The 23,924-nt window shown below is 45.9% G+C and overlaps 1 long non-coding RNA gene across 3 annotated transcripts in view; it reads left to right on the top strand.

Moving 5' to 3' along the window:
• LOC129472454 (uncharacterized) overlaps positions 1-23,924 on the top strand; it is a 214,881-nt gene that overhangs the window by 49,805 nt on the left and 141,152 nt on the right. For all 3 annotated transcript variants that reach the window (XR_010118825.1, XR_010118826.1, XR_010118827.1), the window contains exon 6: positions 17,071-17,195. This is a non-coding gene — a long non-coding RNA (uncharacterized lncRNA). The remainder of the gene's footprint in view (positions 1-17,070; positions 17,196-23,924) is intronic.

The following is a 23,924-nucleotide window of genomic DNA, read 5'->3' as shown; positions in this document are numbered from 1 at the left end:
AGATAAGAGTCTATTTTCCCCCATTTTCTTTCTTTTTTTTTGAGACGGAGTTTTGCTTTTGTTGCCCAGGCTGGAGTGCAGTGGCATGATCTCTGCTCGCTGCAACCTCCACCTCCCAGGTTCAAGCAATTCTCATGCCTCAGCCTCCTGAGCAGCTGGGATTACAGGCATGCGCCATCATGCCAGGTTAATTTTGTATTTTTAGTAGAGACAGGGTTTCTCCATATTGGTCAGGCTGGTCTCGAACTCCTGACCTCAGGTGATCCACTCGCCTCGGCGTCCCAAAGTGCTGGAATTATAGGAGTGAGCCACCGTGCTCGGCCAAGGGTCCATTTTCATTCTTCTGTTTGTGAATATACAATTATACCATTTATTGAAGAGACTGTTCTTTTCTCCGTTGTGTGTTCTTGGCACTTTCTTTGAAAATATTAATTGTTTTAATAATTAATCCTAAAATTTGTATGGAACCATAAGAGCCTCTGAAGAGCCAAAGCAATCTGGACGAAAAAGAACAAAGCTGGAGGCAAAACGCTACCAGATTATACTCTCTTCATGAACTGACCCCTTCATCATTATGTAATAAGCTTCTTTATTTCTGGTATTATTCACATTCTGAAATCCACTTTGTCTGATGGCAACATAGCCACTCTAGCTTTCTTTTGATCCCTAGTGTTACTTTTTCATAGCTACCACCACTTTCCTCCTACCCTTCTCCCTAACCCTTGGCAGCCACTGATCTGTACTTTATCGCCATAATTTTATCATTTCAAGAATGTTGTGGCCGGGTGCGTTGGCTCATGCCTGTAATACCAGCACTTTGGGAGGCTGAGGCATGAGAATCACTTGAACCCAGGAGGTGGAGGTTGCAGTGAGCCGAGATTGCACCACTGCACTCCAGCCTGGGCGACAGAGCAAGACCCTGTCTCAAAACAAAACAAAACAAAAAAACAAAAGAATGTTGTAAACTAACTGCCCATTCAACAAAAAATAAGCAAAATAATGTGAAACAATGGTTTGTAAGACATTGATATCAGGCAATGAAGAACAGTGACCACTGGGAGACAGGAAACTAATATGATTAATAAACTAATCATACAGTATGTGACCTTTAAACACTTTTTTTTTTTTAGTCAGTATGATTCTGCTGAGCACCATCCAAGCTGTCACATGTATCAATAGTTTGTTTCTTTTTATTTCTGAGTACTATTTTGTGGTATGTATAACCCATCGTTTGTTTAACTATTCATTCTTTGAAGAAAATTTGCATTGTTTCTGGTTTTTGGCTATTCCAAATAAAGCTACTATGAATATTTGTGTACAGGTTATTTTGTGAACATAAATTTTTATTTCTCTGGGATAAATGCCCAAGAGTGCAGTTGCTGAGCCACATGGAAAGTGAATATATATTTAATTGAAAAATAAACTGCTGAATTATTTTTGAGAGTGACAATACCATTTAATATTTCCACCACACAGTGGTGTGGAAAAGATCTGGCTTCTCCACACATCAGCCAGCCTTCATCCCTGCGTTAAGCAATTTGGTTATGATGTGCCTTGGTACAGTTTTATTCCTATTTCTTGTGCTCGTTTTTCATTCAGCTTCCTGGATTTGTAGTTTAATAGTTTTTGTCATTGTAGTTTTTGTCAAATTTGCAAAGTTTTCTGCCACTATTTATTTAAATATTTAAATATTTTTTTCTATCCCTTCCACAGTCTCCTCTTTGTCAGTGATTCCAATAGTGCACGTTACACTGCTTTAAATCACCCCATTGATGCCAATTATTTTCTTTTTTTTTTTTTTTTTTTGAGATCAAGTCTTGCTCTGTCACCCAGGCTGGAGTGCAGTGGTGCAATCTCAGCTCACTGCAACCTCTGCCTCCCAGGTTCAAGCAATTTTCCTGCCTCAGCCTCCCAAGTAGCTGGGACTACAGGTGCATCCCACCACACCTGGCCAATTTTTGTATTTTTAGTAGAGACAGGGTTTCACCATGTTGGCCAGGCTAGTCTCGAACTCCTGACCTTGTGAGTTCTTGGCCTCCTGCCTCTGCCTCCCAAAGTGCTAGGATTACAGGTGTGAGCCACCGCACCCAGCCTATTTCCTTTTTCTTAATTTCCTTCTCATGTTTCATTTTGGATCGTTCTTTTTGGTATGTTTCCAAGCTCACTAGCATTTGCTTCTCTATTGTGTTTTTCATCTTGCACATTATAGTTTTCATCTCAGTGAGCTCTATTTCATTCTTTTTTATGTCTTCATGCCTCTTCTTAACTGACACGTAGGATACAGTTTTAATAGCTATTTTAATGTCATGTCTACCTTCTGAACTCTGGCTACCTCCTGGGACTCTCAGCTCTGTCTCCTAAATGAGCAGAGTCTGCTGGGCTCTGCCTCAGCTGCCCGTCTCTGAGCCAAGGCCTCGAACTCTGTCAAGGAAGTAAGCTTTGGCAACCGAGGACTCTATTACTCTATCAGTTCCCTGTCTCACCATGGTTACTGTTCTTCGTTGCCTGATATCAATGTCTTGCAAACCATTGTTTCACATTATCTTATTTATTTTTGTTTGGCTCACGTGAGTGGGCAAGTTCTGTGCCTGTTGGAAGTAGTATTCTGCTAACCTAGTTTTATTTACATGCACATACTTACCAGTTTCTTTGTTCACTAATTGTTTTCCTTACAGTTCATCCTTTTCTTCTGGGTTCAATAGTTTATTTGATGTTCCTGGGGTCGAAACTTCATTTTTCTTGTGTGTACTTATTCTCACGCATGCAGCATTTTCTCCTCCTCTGTGTTTTGTAATTTTGGTTTGAACCACGTCTTTCTTCAAGCCTATTTTTGTGAATTATATTCATTTTCTATTGTTGCATAACAGATTACCACAAACCTATCTTATTTTCTTGCATTTTCCATTGGTCAGGAGTCCAGTATAACATGGCTGAGTTCTTTGTTTAAGGTCTCACATGGCTGAAATTATGGTGTCAGCTGAGGCTGCTATCTCTTCTGAAGTCAGGGTCCTTGTCCAGGCTGTTGGCAGAATCCAGTCCTTGTAGCTGTAGGTCTGTCAGCCTTGTGATTTACTGTTGTTGACTGGGACTTCTCTCAGGCCCTAGAAGTTGCCTGCCTTTTCCTGCCCTATTGCCCCCTCCACAACATGGGAGTTTCTCTTTCAAGGACAGCAGAAATGTCTCTGCTATTTAGAGTCTCTGATTTTCTCTGTCTCTGAGCCAGCTGTATTGTGCTCTTGTTATTAGATTAGGCCCACAAGAAAATCTTTCTTTTGACTGATTCAAAGTCAACTGATTAGACTTCTTAGTTTGACATTATATGGCAAAACCCAATTTGCCATATAATGTCACATAATCAAGGGGTGATATTCCATACTACTCACAGGTTCTGTTCACACTCGTAGGGAGCGAATCATACAAGGTGTGTACATCAAGGGATGTGAATCTTGAGGGCCATCTTTGAATTCTGCCTACCACATTTCACCTCTGGACATCAATAATTTTTTTTTTTTGAGACAGAGTCTCACTCTGTCACCCAGGCTGGAGTGCAGTAGCATAACCTTGGCTCACTGCAACCTCTGCCTCCCAGATTCAAGCAATCATCTTGCCTCAGACTCCCGAGTAGCTGGAATTACAGATGTGTGCTGCCATGTTTGGCTAATTTTTGTATTTTTAGTAGAGATGGGGTTTTGCCATGTCAGCCAGGCTAGCCTTGAACTCCTGACCTCAAGTGAGCCACCTGCCTTGGCCTCCCTAAGTGCTAGGATTACAGGCATGAGCCACTGTGCCTGGCCTGGACCCCAATAATTTATAGCCCTTCCAAACATTCCCTAGAATCTAATCCCATTCAGACATCATTCCAAGTTTAAAATCTCATCAGGTAAATCAGGCCCAGATTTGGATGAGGCTTCTGGGTATAATTTTTTGAGACACATTTCCTCTCCATCCTAGAGACAGGTGATCTCCCCAAGACTCCCAGTATATGATGGTGGGACAGACATAGAGTGACAGTTATAGATGTTCCAGTTTAAAAAGGAGGAAAATGGAAGGTGAAACAGAAAGAAGTCACTGCTCCAAAGCAGTTTTGAAATCTAGCTGGATGACTTCCAGCTGGAGATCCTTGATTAGGTTTCCATGGCTGGGAATTATCCTTCCTTGCTCCTCAGTTATCTTGCTCACCCTCTGGGCTCTTGTTGGTTCTGTTCTCTGAGCTCTGAGTCATTCTTCCTTTTCATTAAAGGTAGGAGCATTTGCAGCTGAAGTTTCATCAACCCACTTCCTGCTGCTGGAATCCTAAGGGTCTGATTGTCTTTTTAATTTTAGAGTCTCTCTGTTCCTTTTAGTCCAAGCTGGCAGTATTTCTTCCCAATTTTAGTCAAGAACCCTGTGGGGTTTGCATGAATTGCACTGGGATTTAGACCATTAAGCAAAAGCCATGCCCACAAATCTCCTTTTAGTGGACATTATTTTATTGCAATTGTACATATTTATGGGGTACAGCCTGATGTTTTGATAAACATATATTGTATACTGATCAAATTAGGGTATTTAGCATATCCGTCACCTCATGCATTTATCATTGCTCTGTGGTGAGAACATTCAAAATTCTCTCTTCTAGCTATTTTATAATACACAGTACTGTGCTGTCAATCCTCATCACTCCACAGTGCAATAGAACTTATTCCTCCTACGTAATTGTAACTTTGTACCCATTGAATAAACTCTCCTCATCCTCCCTTCTACCCTGCTTGTCCCCAGGCTCTGGTAACCAGCGTTCTACCTCTGCTTCTGTGATGTCAACTTTTTTTTTTTTTAGATTCTATATGAGTGAAATCATGTGGTATTTATTTGTGTTTCTGTGCTTGGCTTATTTCACTTAAGATGACGTCCTCTGGGTTCATCCAGGTTGTTGCAAATGACAGGATTCCATCCTTTTGCATGGCTGATTAGTACTCCATTGTATATATATGACATTTTCTTTATCCATTTGTCTGTTGACACTCAGGTTGATTCCATATCTTGGAAGACATGTCTAGGAAGCTGCAAATGCTGCTACCTTTAATGAAAAGACATGTCATGGCCAACAGGTTTAGGAAAAAATGTTCAACATTCATCAGGGAAATGCAAATCAAAACCATAATGAGATACCACCTCATTCCAGGCTGTTATCAGAAAGACGTAAGAAAACAAGTCAAGGGGTGTAGAGAAATGGAAACCCTTGTACACTACTGGTGGGAATGTAAACTGGTACAGCCACTGTGGAAAGCAGTATGGAGATTCCTCAAAAAATAAAAATAGAATTACCATATGATCCAGCAATTCCACTCTTGGGAATATAAACCAAAGGAAATGAAATCAGTGTGTCAAAGCAATATCAGCACTTGTATGTTTACTGCAGCACAGATCTCTTTGAGACAATCCCTTTGCTATATTTGGCTCCTGCTGATGCAGCTGAGGGCCAGATGCTACAGGGCTGTGGTCCTCTGGTTTGGTTGAGAAGACCTGTGAGGCACATGTGCTATCTCTTGAAAGAGCCCTTTGTATGACTGAATTCTCTGACCCATTGATCCTTCTGAGGTTTTAGCAAAAGGTTGTACAGTCACACCCTCGCCTTCTTTTCTCTGCCATGCCTTTGAAAGCAATCTCCTAATTTTATTGTCCGTAGCTATATGGATGGGCCAACAATTCCCCAAATCATCCAGTCCTGGTTCCTTTTTGTTTAATAGTGCTTTTCTCAAGTTATCTCCCTCCTCTCACATTTTACTATAAGCAGCAACAATAAACTCAGCCACATCTTCAACACTTTGCTGGGGAATCTCCTTAGCAATTTATTCAAGTCCATCATGTATAACTTCTGCTTTCTGTCTAACTGCAGGGCACAATTTTGCTAAGTTTCTGCCAATAAACAGTAAAGATTCCCCTTCTTTCAGTTTCCAATGCCCTGTCCCTCCTCTTCTTCTGAGGTCTCACCACTAGGATCCTCCAAGTACAGGTTTCTACTAATAGTCTGTCCAGTGCACTTCAGGCTTTTTCTGCCACGCTCCTCAGCATTCTTAGAAGAATGCCTCTGCCTGCTGTCAGCTTCCACTGGCACAGCCACATTTTTAGGTATTTGTTACAGTACACCCCACTTTCAGGTAACAAAATGTGTATTCGTGCATAACAAATGACCACAAACGTAGAGGCTGGAACAGTGTGTCCATCAGTGTGCAGCTCTGTAGGCGAGAGGGATGATGATGTAATGCGTCATGTGCTCTCTGCTAAGTCCCACCAGGCTGAAATCAGGGTGCTAGCTGAGTTTGCATCTGCGGGCTCTGGGGAAGAATATGCTTTGAAGTTCATTCAGGTTGCCCTTCAGTCCTGGTTGCAGGGCTGAGGTCCCTGCCTCTTCACTGCCTGCCAGCTGGAGGCCCCCCAGCATCTGCAGGCTGCCCACGTGGCTGGCCAATGGCTCTCTCCTCCTTCAACACCAACAATGGATAATTTATCGGCCACGGAGTCTCTTTCTTTTCAAATCCCTTCTTCTGGGAAGAACCCTATGCCTTAATAAGGGATCACTGGATTAGGGGATCTACCCAGGATAGCCTTTTCTGAACTCAGCTGACTAGGGACATTGGTTACATCTGAAAAGTCTCTTCAGCGCAGCATGTAGATGAGTGCCTGACTAACTAGGAGAAGGTGTGAACACACACAGGGACCAGAATCCCGGGGGCATCTTAGAGTTCCGCCTGCCGCAGGGATTCTGAAAAGCCTCGGTTGATGGTGTATTTGTCCAGATAAATTAGCCCTTGTTTCTGTGGTGGTTTCCAAGAATATAATATTTTGGGGACACTTTAAGGTTAACTTCTTGGCTTAAATAGTACAGATTTCAAGTTCAAACCTGCATAAAAGCAGGGAAATGATTAGAAATTGTCAAGGAAATGTTTAGGCCAAGATAACAAAATTTCATGTTGTCATTTGATACGTGCAGGTAAATATTTTTCCAGTTATTGGTCTTTTGTTTTCTGAGGCAATGGCCCCTGGAGAGTCCTAACTTCACGCAGCAGTTCTCAGCTCCTCTGTATCCCATCCTCTCAATCTGCCCTGTCCATTCCTGTTTGTAGAAACCCAATCTTCTGGGCTACCAGAGGGCCACCGTCCCCCACCCCTGCTGCTCCTGGCCCTGGGCGCAGGGCATCATGTCACAGGCTGTCCATTCAATTTTCAGCGACTGCTTTTGTTTCTGAGGATTCCCTTACTTTTCATTTAAGTTCACATTGCCTACAAATATGTTGTATTACAGACTACCCGGTGCTGCTTTTTGATTGCAGTCGGAGGCAGATTCTTTCATCTGCCACACAGATGGGGGTGGGAGGCTTTGTTCTCTCTGCCTGTGGTTTGAGGCCTCCTAATTTCTCCCTGCCTGGAGGCAGCAGACCCTCAACGCTCTGTCCTCAGGGCCTGCCCTAATCCATGGCCTGCCCTAATCCACTTCCAGACACCTGAGAAAGTCACCTTTGGAAAATGTAAATCGGATCACAAAGCCTCTCGGCTTCAAGCTGCTGAGCCACGCCTGCTTGTGTGCGGGATCTGGCCTGGCCTCTGACCCAGCAGGGCCATGCCTGCACCGCGCACCCTCTGCCTCTCCCGGCCTGAGCCCAACCTGGGGGCGCTCCAGCACGTTTGCCAGCGGTTTGCTCCCGGGAGTGCTCCTCTGCTGGCTGTGGACAGGGAATCCTCCTTTGGTTCTCAAGCCCCGTCCCGGGGAGTGTCCCTGACCGCCACGGAGCTCAGCCTTGTTCCTCATCCCTCCACTTCACTGCTGTGCTTGCTCATGGCTTTCAGAGTGGGGGCTCCCTGCAGTGGGCCCCACCTGCCCAGGCTCCCGCACCTCCTGCCCCTCCGCACTTCCGGTGACAGCACAGGCCAGGGTCCGGCCCAAGACACACCTGCGCCCAGCACGCAGCAGTGGAGGCTGAGCCCAGGGCTGCTGGCGACACCAGTGGGGTTCAGGAGGCCAGAGCAAGCCCCACGCTCCGAGGCCCCAGGCCGTGCTTAAGGTGCAGGGCTTTTGTGACAGGCACAGCAGAAAAGTGGACAGCCACAAATCCAAGCCCACCAGATTAGAATACAGAGACATTTTCGAATTAAATCATTTCTACAGGCCTAATCTTTTCCTTTTTCTGCTTTAAATATTATTACATATTTTTAAATAATGTCAACTCTATTTTTTTCTTCCACTTTTATTTTAGGTTCAGGAGTACCTGTGCATGTTGGTTAAATGGGTAAATTGCATGTCTCTGGAGTTTGGTGTACAGATGATTTCCTCATGCAGGTGGTGAACATAGTACCTGATAGGTAGTTTTTTGATCCTCTTGCTTCTCCCAGCCCCGACCCTCATGTAGGTCCCGGTGTCTGTTGTTCCCCTCCTGTGTTCTTGTGCGCTCATGTTTGGCACTCACTTATAAGTGATAACGTGCAGTATTTGATTTTCTGTTACTGCATTAATCCATTTAGGATAATGGCTTCCAGCTGCATCCATGTTGCTGCAAAGGACATGATTTCATTTTTTTTTTTTTTTTTTTGAGATGTAGTCTCGCTCTTATTGATCAGGCTGGAGTGCAATGGTGTGATCTCGGCTCACTTCAACCTCTCCCTCCCGGGTTCAAGCTATTCTCCTGCCTCAGCCTCCCTAGTAGCTGGGATTATAGGCGCCCACCACCACGGCTGGCTAATTGTTGTATTTTTAGTAGAGACAGGGTTTTGCCATGTTGGCCAGACTGGTCTCGAACCTCTTTCCTCAGGGGATCTGCCTACCTCAGCCTCCCGAAGTGCTGGGATTACAGGTGTGAGCCACCGCACCCGGCCAATTTCATTCTTTTTGTATTTTTAATTGGCACATGATGATTGTACATATTTATAGGGTACAGTGTGATATTTCAATACATCTGTACAATGTGTAATGATCAAGTCAGGGTAGTTAGCATATCCATCACCAAAAACATGTATCACTTCTTTCTGCTGGGAACATTAAAAGTCCACTCTTCCAGCTACTTGAAAATATATGACAAATTGTTGTTAATTATAATCCCCTATGGCACTATAGGACGTGAGAACTTCCTCCTCCTAGCTGGCTGTCCTGCTGTATTCGTTAAACAGCCTGTGGCCCTCCCTTACTGCAGGCCTCATCCTTTTAACATTGAGCCCAACTGTTGTCACAGTGTGGGGAGAAAAGCTTGGGATGACAGACCACGGGGGCGAGTGGTGGTGGCCAGCTGAGGTCGGCCCTGAAGGTGCTCCTAACACAGCCTGCGAGCTGCCCATGGGGATGGACAGACGTGTGTGCCTGCCTCACGCTGGTGTTGGAGGTCATTTCCTCCTCATGTGTCCAAAGAACTACTCGAAGTAACACTGATGGATGGCAGCCCTGTGGCCTGGGTTCCTCCAATGCCTATGGGGCAGTATCTTTAACACCACCCCAACAGTCGGGGACTTTCAGGTGCTAGTCTGTCCTGGGTCTTTTACATGGGCCTTTTCATGGACCAGAGTGGGGCTTCCCAAACCGCAGTCTGGAGCCCTTTCCACCAGCACAGCAGGCCCAGGAATGAAGGATGCTGGCAGACACATTGCTCATGACCCTGACTGCAGCCTCTAGCACCCCTCTTGTTTCCTCCTCCCTCTGGCCACTTTTTTGAAACATAAAATTTTCTTTTAATTTTTACGTACTTAAATCATACCATGTTTTTATAACTTTGACGCTGTGCTAGAAAAACTCACCCTGCCACAGATTAAGTCAAATATTCACCTATGTAATCTCTTCCTATGCTCATGTTTTCATTTTTTATACATAAACCTAATTCCATCTAGAATTCGTTTGGGTACATGCTGTGATGTATGGCTTTGTCTTTATTCATTCCAGTGGTTAGCCAATTTTCCCAATACCATCATTTACAGGACAATCTATGCTTCACCCAGTGGTCTGAAGTGCCAGGTTTATCATAAACTAAGTATATGTCTGTACATGTACATAACAAATAAGTTTACATGTTTATATAATGCACACACGTTTATGGACTTTTAGTCATCTTAGCAGTTTTTCAGTCCGTCAGTCTATTTCTGTAGCAGTAACACCATTTTATTGATTGTAGCTTTATGAAGCATTTCAGTATCTAAGAAGATATATCTCCCTCATAAAATATTTTCCCAGCATTGTCTTATTTTCTTTTGTCAGTTTCTCCAGATGAACTCATATTTTCAAATACAAAAAACATCCCAGCAATATTTAGCTTGAATTTGTGATAGATTTAGGTATTAAATTCAGTGTCTCCTCGATATCTATTCTGCTCACTGAGAAAGATGACTGTTGAGGAACATCAGTTTACTCAAATCTTTTTTTATGTCCCCTGGTCAAGTTTGTGGCTTTCTTCATGTAAATCCTGTATAATTCTCTATCCTGTTTAAGCCACTGTTTGGGAGTTCTCTGCTACCCTCAGAAAACCTAACCTGCCTTGCCTTATAACAAACATGTTATTGAATGTGGCTATTTCTAATAACTTATTCAATTGATTATCTTGGCTTGCTCAGTAGGCAATCATATTATCTATAAATTATTATAATAAGTCGCAGGGCCACCTCTGTGCTCTGGCTAGTGGAGAGTTTACCTGGTATCCGTCGGGTTGTTGACTGATACTATGACTTGGCTTTTGTGGGAACTGAAGTTCTAATAAGGAGAAGGCAAATCAGGCTGTTAGAATGACTACCTTTTGAGACAGAAGCCAGCTACTTGATGTTCTAGTTCACTACTTTTTGCATATTGTTCACACTGGATTATGACTATTGTGAGAACAAAAGCCATGTCCTGTGTCCCTGAAAATGTTAGAGAACACATATTTGATAAAGGGAGGAAATGAAGAAGAAAGAAAAACAGGAGAGAGAGAGTGAGAGTTCTGCATAGTGTCCATACACAGGGCCCCTTAGCTTCAGTTGTAGAAATCGCAGAAAATTCTGTTTTTCAGAAGAGTGCTATTAATTTTTTTTTTTTTTTTTGAGATGGAGTCTTGCTCTGTCAACCAGGCTGGAGTGCAGTGGTGCGATCTTGGCTCACTGCAACCTCCACCTCCCAGGTTCAAGCTATTCTCCTGCCTCAGCCTCCCAAGTAGCTGGGACTACAGGCACCTGCCACCACACCTGGCTAATTTTTTGTATTTTTAGTAGATACAGGGTTTCACCGTGTTAGCCAGGATGGTCTTGATCTTCTGACCTCGTGATCTGCCCACCTCAGCCTCCCAAAGTGCTAGGATCACAGGCGTGAGCCACCATGCCCGGCCGAAGAGTGGTATTAATTTAAGAAAATAGATGTTTTCCTGGCATAAACTTGCTTATAAGTGGATTTTTAAAATCAATGTCTAATTTTAGCATCCTCAAGACCCTTATTTTAAAGAATGCCCTTGGCCACACTCTGTGTCCAAAATGTCTCAAGAGTGCAATTCTGCAGGTATGAGCTGAGGGTAGTGTAAAAAAAAAAGTGCAATTCTGGATTCTCAGAGTTCGTTTTCAACAGGGAACTGTTGTGTATATATATATTCTCAAACACAACTGTGAGAGTTTAAATTGATAATAACCTTTTCTTTTAAGCTTGATGCATGTTTCAAAAACTTTATACTAGTAGACTCAAGAGTATAAACTTTGGGTTTGGGTCTCTATCCTAAAGAAATAAAGATTATGGGCATGGATTTTCACTGCAGCATTATCTATAATAGCAAAAACTGTGAAAGATGGAATTGCTCAACTATAGAGAAATGGTTGTGTTAGTTATGCCACCTCTCTATGAGGATTAATTATGCAGCCATCATGATCAAGTATTTCATGAATAGTTAATGACACGCAAAGTGACCATGCTAAAATGAAAATTAAAGATGTAGACATACAAGGGCACAGAGCAGGAGGCTAGATGCAGGCTCCGATGGGCATACACTCACTTGATCATGCCTACTGGCGACACTGCTGTGCCTGCCTGTGGCTGACGTCATCAGCCTGGCCTCCTGCACCTCTCACCACTCCTGCTGCTGCAGTATTTGGCTTATGTTGAAACCATTTCCCAGCGCCCTCTGGAGGTGCCACGGAGGGACTGAGTCAGGTGTCCTTGGCTGCTCACCTGGGGAGGTGAAACAGCTAGTCATGAAGACATCGTGCAGGGCCTGGGTCTTTCATTGACATCAGCCACAGAAGTGAGGAATTCCCTTTTCACCTCCCAAGGGGAAGCCAGGCCACTTTGGTCTTCTTGGGGAAGGAGGATGATTGTCCAATGCTGGGAGGTGAGAGCAGTTACTGCAAGCACGAGGTGGGGCCGCCTCAGCTTGGTTCCTCAGGTCTGAGAGGGGTTCCCTCTGCTTTCCTCCCTCCTGCTCCCCTTTCCTCTTCCCTCTACCCATTTTTTCCTTCTCACACATCTCTCCTGCTTCCCTACAATCCCTAACATTTACTGCAGGCTCCCGAAGAGCCATGCCACTTTACACCCTCAACCTCATTTAATTCTCAGGAAACCCCATGAGGCCGTGAAATTCTTACCCCATGTGCCAAGTGAGCCAATTCAGGTGCAGAGAGACTGCCCCTTGCCCAGAGATCCTAGCACGAGGGCTCTGTACTGGTCAGGGTCTCCAGAGAAACAGCTCTAATAGAATGTGCAGATATACAGGGAGATTTGTTTTCACCCATTTATGCCTGAGGTTGTGATTTTTTGAATTTTTGCAATCAGGCCTTGGCAATGACCTTGAGCAGTAGGATAGAAATGACTTCCACATGCTTAGCGTTCCAATAATGGAACACTATGGCATAAATGGATGAGGAGTTGGCTCATGCAATTATGGAGGCTGGCAGGTCCAAAGCTGCAGGGTGGACCAGCAGGCTGGAGAGCTAGGAAGAGCTGACGGTGCGGCTCGAGGCCGGTGGCAGCTGCTGCAGAGCCCCCTCTTGCTGGAGGGAGGTCAGTCTGTTCCGTTCAGGCCTCAGAGCATGGGACGAGGCCCACCCACACTAGGGAGGCCAATCTGCTTTCCTCAGATTCTGCTGATTTAAATGTTAGTCTCCTTCCAAACACTCCTAGCAACACCTAGAAGAATGTTTGGTCACATATGTGAGCACCATGGCTCAGCCAAGTCACACATGAAACTAACCATCTGAGTCTCTCCATCTGAAACTCCCTGCTAATGTGCTGAGCCATGTGGGGAAGCACTATGAAGAAGGAAAACAGAAAAAGTTCACAGAGTCATTAAATTAACACGGTGCAGTGCAATCTGTGCGCTCTGGCCATGACCCTGGAAGGACTCGTGAGGTTCCTTGGTGTGTCTTTCGCCTGCCACCCCGGGGCTGGTGCCTGCGTCTGTGTCCCCTGACACAGCACAGGTGTGCAGTGAGCACCTGGGGTGAGGCCGTTGTCCTCCCTGCACAGGCTTGGCTGTGCTCAGAGGGAGCTAGCTGGGTTTGGGCAGTTCCCTCAGGCCTCTCCGGCATCTGTGGGAGGGTCTGAGCTCAAGTTTTAGGTTTGTGGCCTCTACTATCCAGAGTCTGCATAACTTCTGTAAGGTGGCAGGGAATGGGGATAGCTTGGCCTCCTCAGGGTCCTCTCATGGACCTGCCATTGGGCCCCCCAGCACTCTGGGAATTGAGCAATCCAGTGTCCTCATGCCATGATTCGGCCTGTGAAGCCCCAGAGGAGATAAGAGTCGCTGCATTCCTTATTTCATTCAAAAATGATGTCATACCTACCCAGCCAGACCTGTGCTTAGCCCTGGGGACACAGAGGGCCTTGTTCCTGCCTCTAGGGAGCTCCCTGCACAGAGGGGACAGAAGAGGGTATGTGTAATGTGCCGAGGTAGATGTAAGCACGGGGAGGGCGGTGCACAGAGGAGGGCTGCCTGGAGGAGGTGACAGCTAACTAAGCACTGAAAGCAGCCAGGCCAAGCTGAGCATGAGGGGAAGGGGTGGGCCCAGGTGAGAAGGTGAGAGGCCTGGTGCAGGTGAAGACAAGGCTGGGGAGCGCCCAGCAGCTCGCAGCACAGGAGTTGGGGATGAGGTGGACGGAGGCCACCCAACAGGCCTTTCCTCAGGGAGACCTTGAGTGGAGCCCAATGTTCAGACATGCCCCTGCAGGGTGCTCGGCTCTTAGAAAGCGGATGTGGCACAGCTCAGCACTGGCATCAGGCACTATGGCACACTGCCCACTGGGCACAGTTCTCACCAGCACAGTGCCTGGCGTGTGAGTGTTCAATAAGTATCCTGAGCAGTGGGTTGTGTCTGAGCACTGTGCAGGCCATCGGAGACACCTTGACGGGTGAAAAGGTGCCCGTGAGGTGGGAGATTAAAGAAATAAAGAAAAACAAAATTAAAAAGAGAAAGAAATAAGCTTTCCCGTATTAGGCTGACTTATCCCAGAGGCAGCAATAGGCACAGCCCAGACTCAGGGAAAGTCTTGATAATACTATCTAAGAAGCCAGGACACAAAGGAATATGATCTGGAGACCCTCCCAGTACTCCTTCAACGTAGGGAGAAGAAAAACAAATTTTCCTTTGTTTTATGTTATGAGTTTATAGATTCTTGTTCTCTGCAACTAGTAACTTCAAGTATTCTGTTGTATCTAAGAAGTACAACAAAGGTCATGAGAAGCCTGAGCAGGCCTGAACTATAGCTGTCTGGGCACCGTAGTAAAGGTTATGAGACAAACCAGTGTAAGGCTGTTTAGAGCAAAACCTAGATAACAGACATCTGGGTTGCTTGGTAATGGTCATGTGTAATCCTGAGTTATGAACCTGTCACGATTTGATTAATTGTTCTGCCTCTGTATCCTTGCTTTCATGCCACTGTAACTGTAAGCCTGCTTCAAGCTAACCCACCCCCTTTTTGAAGTGTGTATAAAAGTCAAGTGCTGTCTTTGTTCTGGGCCCAGTCTTTGGATGTTAAGTCCGCTGGGTCTGAGTGCACTGAATAAAGATATTCTCCTGTATACACCGGAAGGTCTCTCTGATTCTGCAGCACTGCATGTGCTTATGGTTTGCTTCTAGTGAATACGGTAGCTGGTGGTTATTACAAAACTCTTTGACTTGCCATAGGCCTCCCCAGTGGGCAGAAGTGGGTGGAATTAGTGTGGCACACCCAGGTTAACACTCATGGCAGTGGTGGGTGGTCACCCCTTGGCAAGGAGGGGAGTGCCCTGGACGGGCAGTGCAGGTGTGTTCATCACCTCAACCTGCACGGAGCACACATGGTGGGAGCAGGACTGCAGCTCTGCCCCCTCGGGCTGCCTGGCCCCACGTTCTCCATGGTGACCCCATGGTTCTTGCCCTTGGGAGCTCACAGGTGAGGCAGCGGCCTCAGGTGCCCACGTGTCTTGGTGTGAGAGGCTGTGACTGAGGTGACCAGAGTGTGGCCAGGGCAGGATTCCCCAGAGAGGCAGCTCCTCCCTTAGCTTTGCAGAATGCTCACTGCTCAGTGAAAAAAACCTTCAGTTTTGCGAAAGATTCAAGTAACTCTCAAACAGCATGATTCTATGTGTTTCAGTGAGTGAAGGAGGCAGCTTTCATGACGACAGTTTGCAAAGTGACACGGCTCAGAAACAGCAGGCCTCACCAGACTAGCCATTCTCATTTTTATTCTTTTTTATTCTCATCCTCAGCAGTTGTTATTGTGAAATGTCCCCATTATATAAAAGAGTGTAAAATTTGTGCCATTTCAAGAATAGCAACACAGGCCCTAGGGTACCTACCCCAGGTTAAGAGACAAGACTTAACTAACACTTTCCATTCCCTCCCTCCTTGGCAGCGGTGCCTATGGTCTAGAATTTTATGTTAATAATAGCCTGGTTGGGTGTGCTGGCTCAAGCCTGTAATCCCAGCATTTTTGGAGGCTGAGGTAGGATTGCTTGAGCCCTGGGGTTCAAGACCAGCCTGGGCAATATAGTGCGACCCCATCTCTACAAAGAAAAAGAAATAGCCTTATTTTTCCCAGCATGTGCATCCCTGTCATCCGCTGCTCACTTTCCCCCTTGTTTGGACAGTGTGGGGCTGGGACCACCCTCCCTCATCCTGTGGCTCACTGCTTTTGCTCCTGGTTACATGCTGCAGATTCATCCGTGATGATGGATATGGCTGTAGGAGTCTGCTTCGTTTTACCTTGTGTAGTGTTTGATGGTGGCATTTGCCATGATTGATTTTTCTGTTCTGGTCCTGAGGAGCATGCGGGCCATTGCGTAGCTGAAATTATAGGTGCATGCCACCACGCCTGGCTAATTTTGTATTTTTAGTAGAGATGACTATCTCTACTAAAAATGTTGACCATGTTGACGAGGCTGGTCTCAAACTCCTGACCTCAGTTGATCCACCCACCTCGGCCTCCCAAAGTGCTAGGATTACAGGCATGAGGCACCATGCTTGGCTGGGGATGTTTCATAAATTTGCCTTTTATCAACGTCACTAGACAGTTTCACCTGGAAGCCTTGGCACATTAACGCCAGAATTCCTGGATTGTGGCAGGGTTTTGAAGGCTGCTGTACAGTTGGGCCTCCAAATCTGTGAGTTCTGCATCCATAAAATTCAATTAACTGTGGGATTGAAAATATTTGGAAAATAGTTTGCATCTGTGATGAACATGTGCAGAGTTTTTTAATCATTATTCTCTAAACAATACAGTAAAACAATCATTTCCATAGCATTTACATTGTTTCAGATATTACAAGTAATCTAGAGATGATTTGAGGCATACGGGAGGAGGTGTGTAGGTTATATGGAAATACTATGCCATTGTATTCCAGGGACTTGAGCATCTGCAGATTTTGCTATCCGTGGGTCCTGGGATCAATCCCTTGTGGATACCAAGAGACAACTATATTAACATTTTAAGAATCTGGACCTTGCTCCCCTCATAAAATTTCTGGTAACCACAAGTGCTTCTGGCACCTTAACTTGTTTCCATTACCTTCTCCTGTTCCAGCTATGACTTTAATGGCAGGTGGTGGGTAGACTTCACCACAGTGGGAAAAGGGTGGTGACAAATGGATTCTGCATAATCTTCTTAATGTGACAACCTTCCATTTCAAACAGGTAGGCACTGAGACATCAAAGCAGCCAAGTGCCGCCCTGACCTTGAGCCGGCCGCTGTACGACGAGGCTGCTGCTGTTGGCTCTGCGTGATCAGGAGAGCGGAGATCAAAGGTACCCATTATGCGGTGAGTGCCGTGCCTGCACCTGCCTGTGTCAGGCCTGGGAGACTGTGCTGATGGGGCACTTTGGGGCGGCCCCTGGCAGACTGGCTCAGGCTCTGGTGGTTCCCAGGGTGGAAGCTGTCCAGTGGCAGGTCACCTGGAGATGGCTTCCCAGTGACAGAGGGTCACCTGCCCAGTGACAGAGGGTCACCTGGAGATGGCTTCCTCTGGCTGCTCCCAGGGCCTGAGGGCTCACAGGTGGTTTGCTGAGTGAACTATTGGAGTGATGGTGGCGCTGGGCCTGGGTTGGAGGTGCTCGTGTTTATGGTCTCTCTAAGGGTCTCTCCACCCTTAGAGAGACTTCGTGGCTCAGCTCTGCTGCCTCCCCAGCTCCTCTGCCCTTTCCTGGAGCTCCAGAGCCTCCTCCTGGCAGCCCTGGGCCTGCCCCCTGCTGCTGGGGGTTCACATGGGACCCTTTCTGTGGGCAGCACCCTTCCAGTCCTGCTGTGCCCTGCTCTCTAAAAGGGCCTTTCCACTGGGCACAAGGCCAGATAACAGGTCCTCCTGATGCTGCCACACTACTGGCATGCTCCTCAGATGCATGCCATATTTCCCACACCAGCCTGCCACAGCGAGGGCTGGGCTGCCTTGCTCTCTAGTGCACTCCAGGGCCTGGAGGCTGCTGGGAGCAGAGAGCATGTCCAGTAAATGTGTGGTGCACCAATGGATGAATGCACTGGCTTGGTAAACCTAGATCACTGAGCTTCAATAATGCCTAACTCACATGGTTAAATAAGACAACATAAGGCAGCAAATCCTAGCAGTTTTAGATCACTGACCCCTTTGAAAAATCTGATAAATTTGGTCAACCATCTCCTCGGAAAAATGCATATATGCAAAGCAGCAATTTTGTATATGTGAAACAGTCCCTATGCCATTTATAAAATTAATCAAGACAAAAGGGAGGGGCAGAAACAAAATTAAACACAGCTTGCTCCATGCTCAGCATTGATCACTGGGTCAGCCTCCTCTCTGACCTGCTTCCTCGTAGCTGTTTGGTGTCTGTTGCCTCAGAATTGCATGGATCCTGTTACAAGATTAGAGTTCCCCTTAACCGCTCTAGAGATAACCACTTGAACATTATGAAATGTTAGGTTTTCCCTCTGAGATATCCTTCCAGGTCCTATATATCAGTGAAACTACTGATGCCAGCTGGTCTGAAGGATGCTACTGATGCCAGCTGGTCTGTAGGACCCCACTGGTGCCAGCTGGTCTGAAAGATCCTATGAAAAGCTGACTCACCAAAGAGTGCAGTTTCCACATCTTGATGACTTCATCCCTCTTACCCTGACCAATCAACAATTCCAGTTTTCCAGCCCCTTGCCCTCCATATTCCCCTTAAAAACCCTAGCCCAGAACTCCTTGGGGAGATGGATTTAAGGGACTCTTCCCATCTCCTTGCTTGGTGCCCTGTAATCATTACACTCTTTCTCTGCTGCATCCCTGCTGTCTCAGTGTAATGCTCTGTTACTGTGGAGTAGGCATATTAACCTGGTGGTCCTATAACACACACTCACCGGAAGTTATCCTAATACCCACCCCATATATTCTCTGCATAGTTTATACTTTTCCTCTATGTGCTTTTGAACTTCTTGCACCTATCTTTGTTAAGGTAATTGTAGCTGATAGGCAGAAAACCCTGCTGTCTCTGTGGCTTATCACAGTCCACATTTTTTTTTTCTGCTTCACCAAAGGTCTGATCAGTGGCAGGGCAGGCTTGAAGGTGGCCTGCTCCACAGAGTCATTCAGGGATCCACCATCAGGATGTGGATCCAATGTCCTGAGGCTGGTGGGGGGCAGTAGGGCCCTGAGTCTGACCCACCAAACCATCCTTCCCTCCTATGCCTCTGAGCCTGTGATGGGAGGGGCTGCTGCAAAGGTCTCTGAAATGCCTTTGAGGCCTTTTCCCCATTGTCTTGGCTATCAGCATTTGCCTTCCTTTTAGTCATGCAAATTTTTGCAACCTGCTCAAATTCCTCCCCTGAAAATGGGCTTCTCTTTTCTACCACTTGACCAGGCTATAAATTTTCCAAACTTTTATGCTCTTCTTTTTAAAATATAAGTTCCAATTTTAGGTCATTTCTTTGCTCATGCATATGAGCATAGATTGTTAGAAGCAGCCAGGTAACTCTTGAATGCTTTGCTGCTTAGAAATGTCTTCCACCAGATACCCTAAATCATCTCTCTCAAGTTCAATCCATAGATCCCTAGATTAGGGGCACAATGCAACCAGGCTTTTCACTAAAGCATAACAAAAGTGACCTTTACACCAGTTCCCAATAAGTTCCTCATTTCCATCTGGGACCTCCTCAGCCTGGACTTCATTGTCCACATCACTACCAGCATTTTGGTCACAACAATTTAAGCAGTCTCAAGGAAGTTTTGAGGACTAAGCTCTGATTTTTTAGCTTACCCAAATTCCTACCTAAGGGGTCTAGGGAGTCATGCCCAACAAACCATATATTCTCTTCAGATGGGTTTTATTTGACCATGTATATTGTGTCTTGCTTTTCAATCTGACTCTGGCATAACATTATGAGACAAGGAAAAAATATTTAACTCCAAAATATATTTCCTTGCCATACCTTAAAATTGCCCTGTAAAGTCTCTTCTGGGAAAAATCCACATTCTACAGAGAATCCCCTTCCCACTTTGTTTTCCTTCCTTCCTTCCCAGATCCAGGAGATAATCAACTAAGAGCCAGGAAACCTTTTAGTCCAATAAAAAACAATTTACAACCTGCCCTCTCTAAAGTCTGCTGTCTAACAGCTTCCTCTGCACAATAAAACTTGGTCTCCACAATCCTTTATCTTTAACCTGAACATTCCTTTCTATCCATCCCAGGTCTTCAGACAACCTCAACCAATTGTCAACCAGAAAATGTTTAAATTTACCTATAGCCTGGAAGCCCCCTCTTTGAGTTGTCCTGCCTTTCTAAACCAAACCAATGTATTTCTTAAATGTATTGGATTGATGTGTCATGTCTTCCTAAAATACATAAAAGCAAGCTATACCCCCACCACCCTGGGCACATGTTCTCAGGACCTCCTGAGGGCTGTCACAGGCCATGGTCACTCATATTTGGCTCAGAAATCTCTTCAAATATTTTACAGAGTTTGACTCTTTTTGTCGACAGTTTCAAACTTTCCCTCACCTTCCTGTCTTCTTCAGAGCCCTCCAAACTCTTCCAACCTCCATCTGTTACCCAGTTCCAAAGCCATTTTTGCATTTTAAGGAATCTTCATAGCAGTGTCCCTCTTCTTGGTACCAATTTTCTGTATTAGTCCATTCTTGCACTGCTGTAAAGAAATACCTGGCACTGGATAATTTATAAAGAAAAGAAGTTGAATTGGCTTATGGTTCTGCAGGCTGTACAGGAAGCGTGGCAGCATCAGCTTCTGGGGAGGCCTCAGGAAACTTACAATCATGGTGGAAGGTGAATGGGGAGCTGCTACTTCACATGGCCAAAGCAGGAGGAAGACAGAAAGAGAGGGGAGGTGCCACACATTTTCCAATAACCAGATCTCATGAGAACTCAGGACAATACCAAGGTTGACATCTGCCCCCATGCTCCAATCACCTCCCACTAGGCCCCACCTCCAACATTGGGGATTACAATTCAACATGAAATTTGGGCAGGGACACAGATCCAAACCATATCACTGTCCCTTGCCCAGACCAAGGCATACTTAACTTCCCCTCTCCCTGAGCACCCTATGTTCTGAGAATCCCATTATTGTGTTGTTGCTTGCACTCAGTGTCTGCCCTATGCTGAATGCTGTCCTTTAAAGGGTGACACAGTTTACTACTCACCTCCTAGGCTAGGTACTAGCACATTTTAGATGCTCAGTAAGTGCTTGTGAAATAAACCATTCAGAAAAAACTGCTACAGTGGATCTGACTGTGATTAGAAGGAAGTGTGGTCCCCTCTGCCTATCTTAAGGCTTTTCGTTCCCCTACTACCCACCCCTCCTCTATGTAGGTTGGGCTGTCTCTCCCCATGCTCTGTGTCTGCTGTGTCCAGGACATCTTTGCAGAACTGTGGGTGGTCAGGAATGGGGAAACCTCAAGGAGGACATAGTAAGAGATGCAGCTGGAGTGGGAGGCAGGGCCCAGGCATGGGAGGCTGTAGGCACCCCCAAAGGCCTGAGGGAATCCATGGAAGGGTTAAACAGGGATGATGCAGTCAATTTTTCATTCTGGAAGCCACAGGAACTGGGATCTGAGGGATGAGAGGAGAGTCAGGTCAGTTTCATTGAGCAGCATGTCCTGGATGGCCAATGCACTTTAGGTGCTGTGGGGATATTGGGGTGAATGGGGATAAGGAGTCTGGGATGGTGAGGGAGATGGACTGGCCAACAATTGGCAGTTGGCAGAGTGGTGGTGAGAGGGCACTGGCAGGTGTGGGGGGTGGGGAAGAGGCCTGGGCAGAGGGGAGGTGAGAGGGCACTGGCCTGTGTGTGGGCAGGTGTGGGTGGGGAGGAAGAGGCCTGAGCACAGGGGAGGGTTGGGGCACACCTGCAAGCTTCCAGACTCACTTCCTATGAGGCTGCACCCAGGATGACCCTGCCTTCCCACCGGGACAATGGGGAGGGAGATTGGAGTTCCATGGGAAGCTGATGGGTTTTAGTTTTCTGAGGGACCAACACTGACCTGACCTCTCATGCTGATGCAAAGAATTCCCCATAAAATGTCTCCATCAAAGGTGGCTTGGTTAGCACTTACAGGGCAGTGCTGCCGAAGGCCCTGTTTGCTCAATTCTCTTTATAATACCTAACACTTACTAGCTTAGTCCCATTTTCTGAAATCCCAGATTGTCCCTTTAAGGATAACTTGTCTAGAAAAACAAGAGCCTTTGCAGACTGCCCCTCTAAGCAATATGCTTTATCATTTAACAGAATATCTTTCCTAAGAAAACACACCGTCAGAGGCAAAGGCCTAAGGTGGGAAGTGTTTTATTTGACATGGTGGAAACTAATGACTGGTTCTGCTGAGTGTGGCCTGAATGGCATGCTGTTATACAAAGACCAGGGCCTTTGAAACCTGTGTACTTCCTCACATGTGAATCATGGTTTATGCTTCTCTGTGGACTTTGACAACTCAGGAAGGGAAAGTTCTACTGCCATTGTTTCAGATGAGGAAGTGGAGACAGAGCGGGCCATAGACTTGGCTGTATGCCACGCAGCTCATTGGTGTTCATAGAAATGGGAAGGAACTGACATCTTCCAATTGCTGTCACCCTCCCAGGTCCTCAGAGCTAACGCCCTCTCACAGAAGGGGTGCTTGCGATCCTGATGCATGACCATGCAGGGGTTATGTTATGTTCTCTTTACTGTGCTGACAATAGTGTGTGACTTTAGTTGCTCATTTATTTAGGCCTGTTATTGTTAAAATATTTAAAATAGACACATTAGCATAAACTCCATCAAAATGGTTAACATGAAGTTTTTGGATCTTTAGAAATACAAGGTCCAACTGTTTGGGTAACCCTATTATATGCAGCAGCTTGCAGAATGTTAGGCATGATGACATGCAATGTGTTTTGGGTGTCGCATGAGGAACAGCAGTTGGGCCAGTTTCTGACAGCTGCTCTCACCTTGATAATCTACCCAGAGCCTGGGGACTCAGAAAGCCTACATCCTTACATTCCCAAGGTTGAGTTGGGCTCATGAAGCTTACAGGAGAGCCTGGCATCACAGACTTGCCAATTTAGTGGTGCCCCATGAGGAATGCAATTACCAGACACTCACCTTTATCTGAGTTGTGGATTCCCTCCTGGCAGTTAAGTTACAGATGACTTCCAAAGGGTGTGACTGACTTGGTGTTTAATGACATCAAGTCAGAGAGCTGAGGTCCTCATCTGCACATCACGGGCGAGGTTGCCTGTCAAGCCAGACTCTTGCCAGCTGGCAGAGCATCACCTCCTGGAGATGGGGTGTGAATGGCATGGCCAGCATTCATCTGTGTGACTCTTGGATGACACAAACATTTCTATAGGTTTTACTTCTGGAAAAGATAGAGTAATAAGGACCAGATTTACCTCCTGTTTGATAAATGTAAAAATATAGTACACATTATTGAAATAACAGTTGTCAAGCTATGTGGTACCAGGCAATGAAGGGAATAGGGAAGCAGGAGAGTGGAGCCCTGCGCTGGGCCCAGTGCACGACACAGGAGGTAAAAGGAAGAGGCCAGGGAAAGCTCAGTATGTTCACTAAGATGAAAAACCAGAGATGAAGTTAGGAAGTCCAAGGCAGCTGGAATTCCCAGGAAAGAGGGGTACACAGTGAGAGCTGTGGAGGTCTGCAGAGGATCCTTCCCCACCACTCAGCTATACTGGTCAGAGGATGGGAAAGAGAAAGAGCTACATATGACGTTAGAGGGAGCATTCTCCATAGATCAAACAGGTCTGGGAATAGTGCCTGGTCCCCCCAGCCAGAGTAGAAAACAAATTCAGGGGGCTCTGGGTAGAGTACTTAGAAGGGCTTTCCTTCAGTGGAGGATGAAATTAGCCTTAGGCTAAATACTGCTCTGATCCCACTTAGCAAAGCATAAAAGCAAGATCAAAAAGATCAAACTCAAAACAAAGTTCAAAGCTATTTACAGGAATATAAAATATACAGCATCCGACAAAGTAAAATTCACAAGGCACGGCACTCAATCAAAAGTTACTAGCATGTGAAGAAGAAAAAA

The sequence above is a fragment of the Symphalangus syndactylus genome, chromosome 22 (genome assembly GCF_028878055.3).
Source record: "Symphalangus syndactylus isolate Jambi chromosome 22, NHGRI_mSymSyn1-v2.1_pri, whole genome shotgun sequence".
NCBI classification, from domain to species: Eukaryota; Metazoa; Chordata; class Mammalia; order Primates; family Hylobatidae; genus Symphalangus; species Symphalangus syndactylus.
This window is presented reverse-complemented; position numbering and strand designations above follow the sequence as displayed.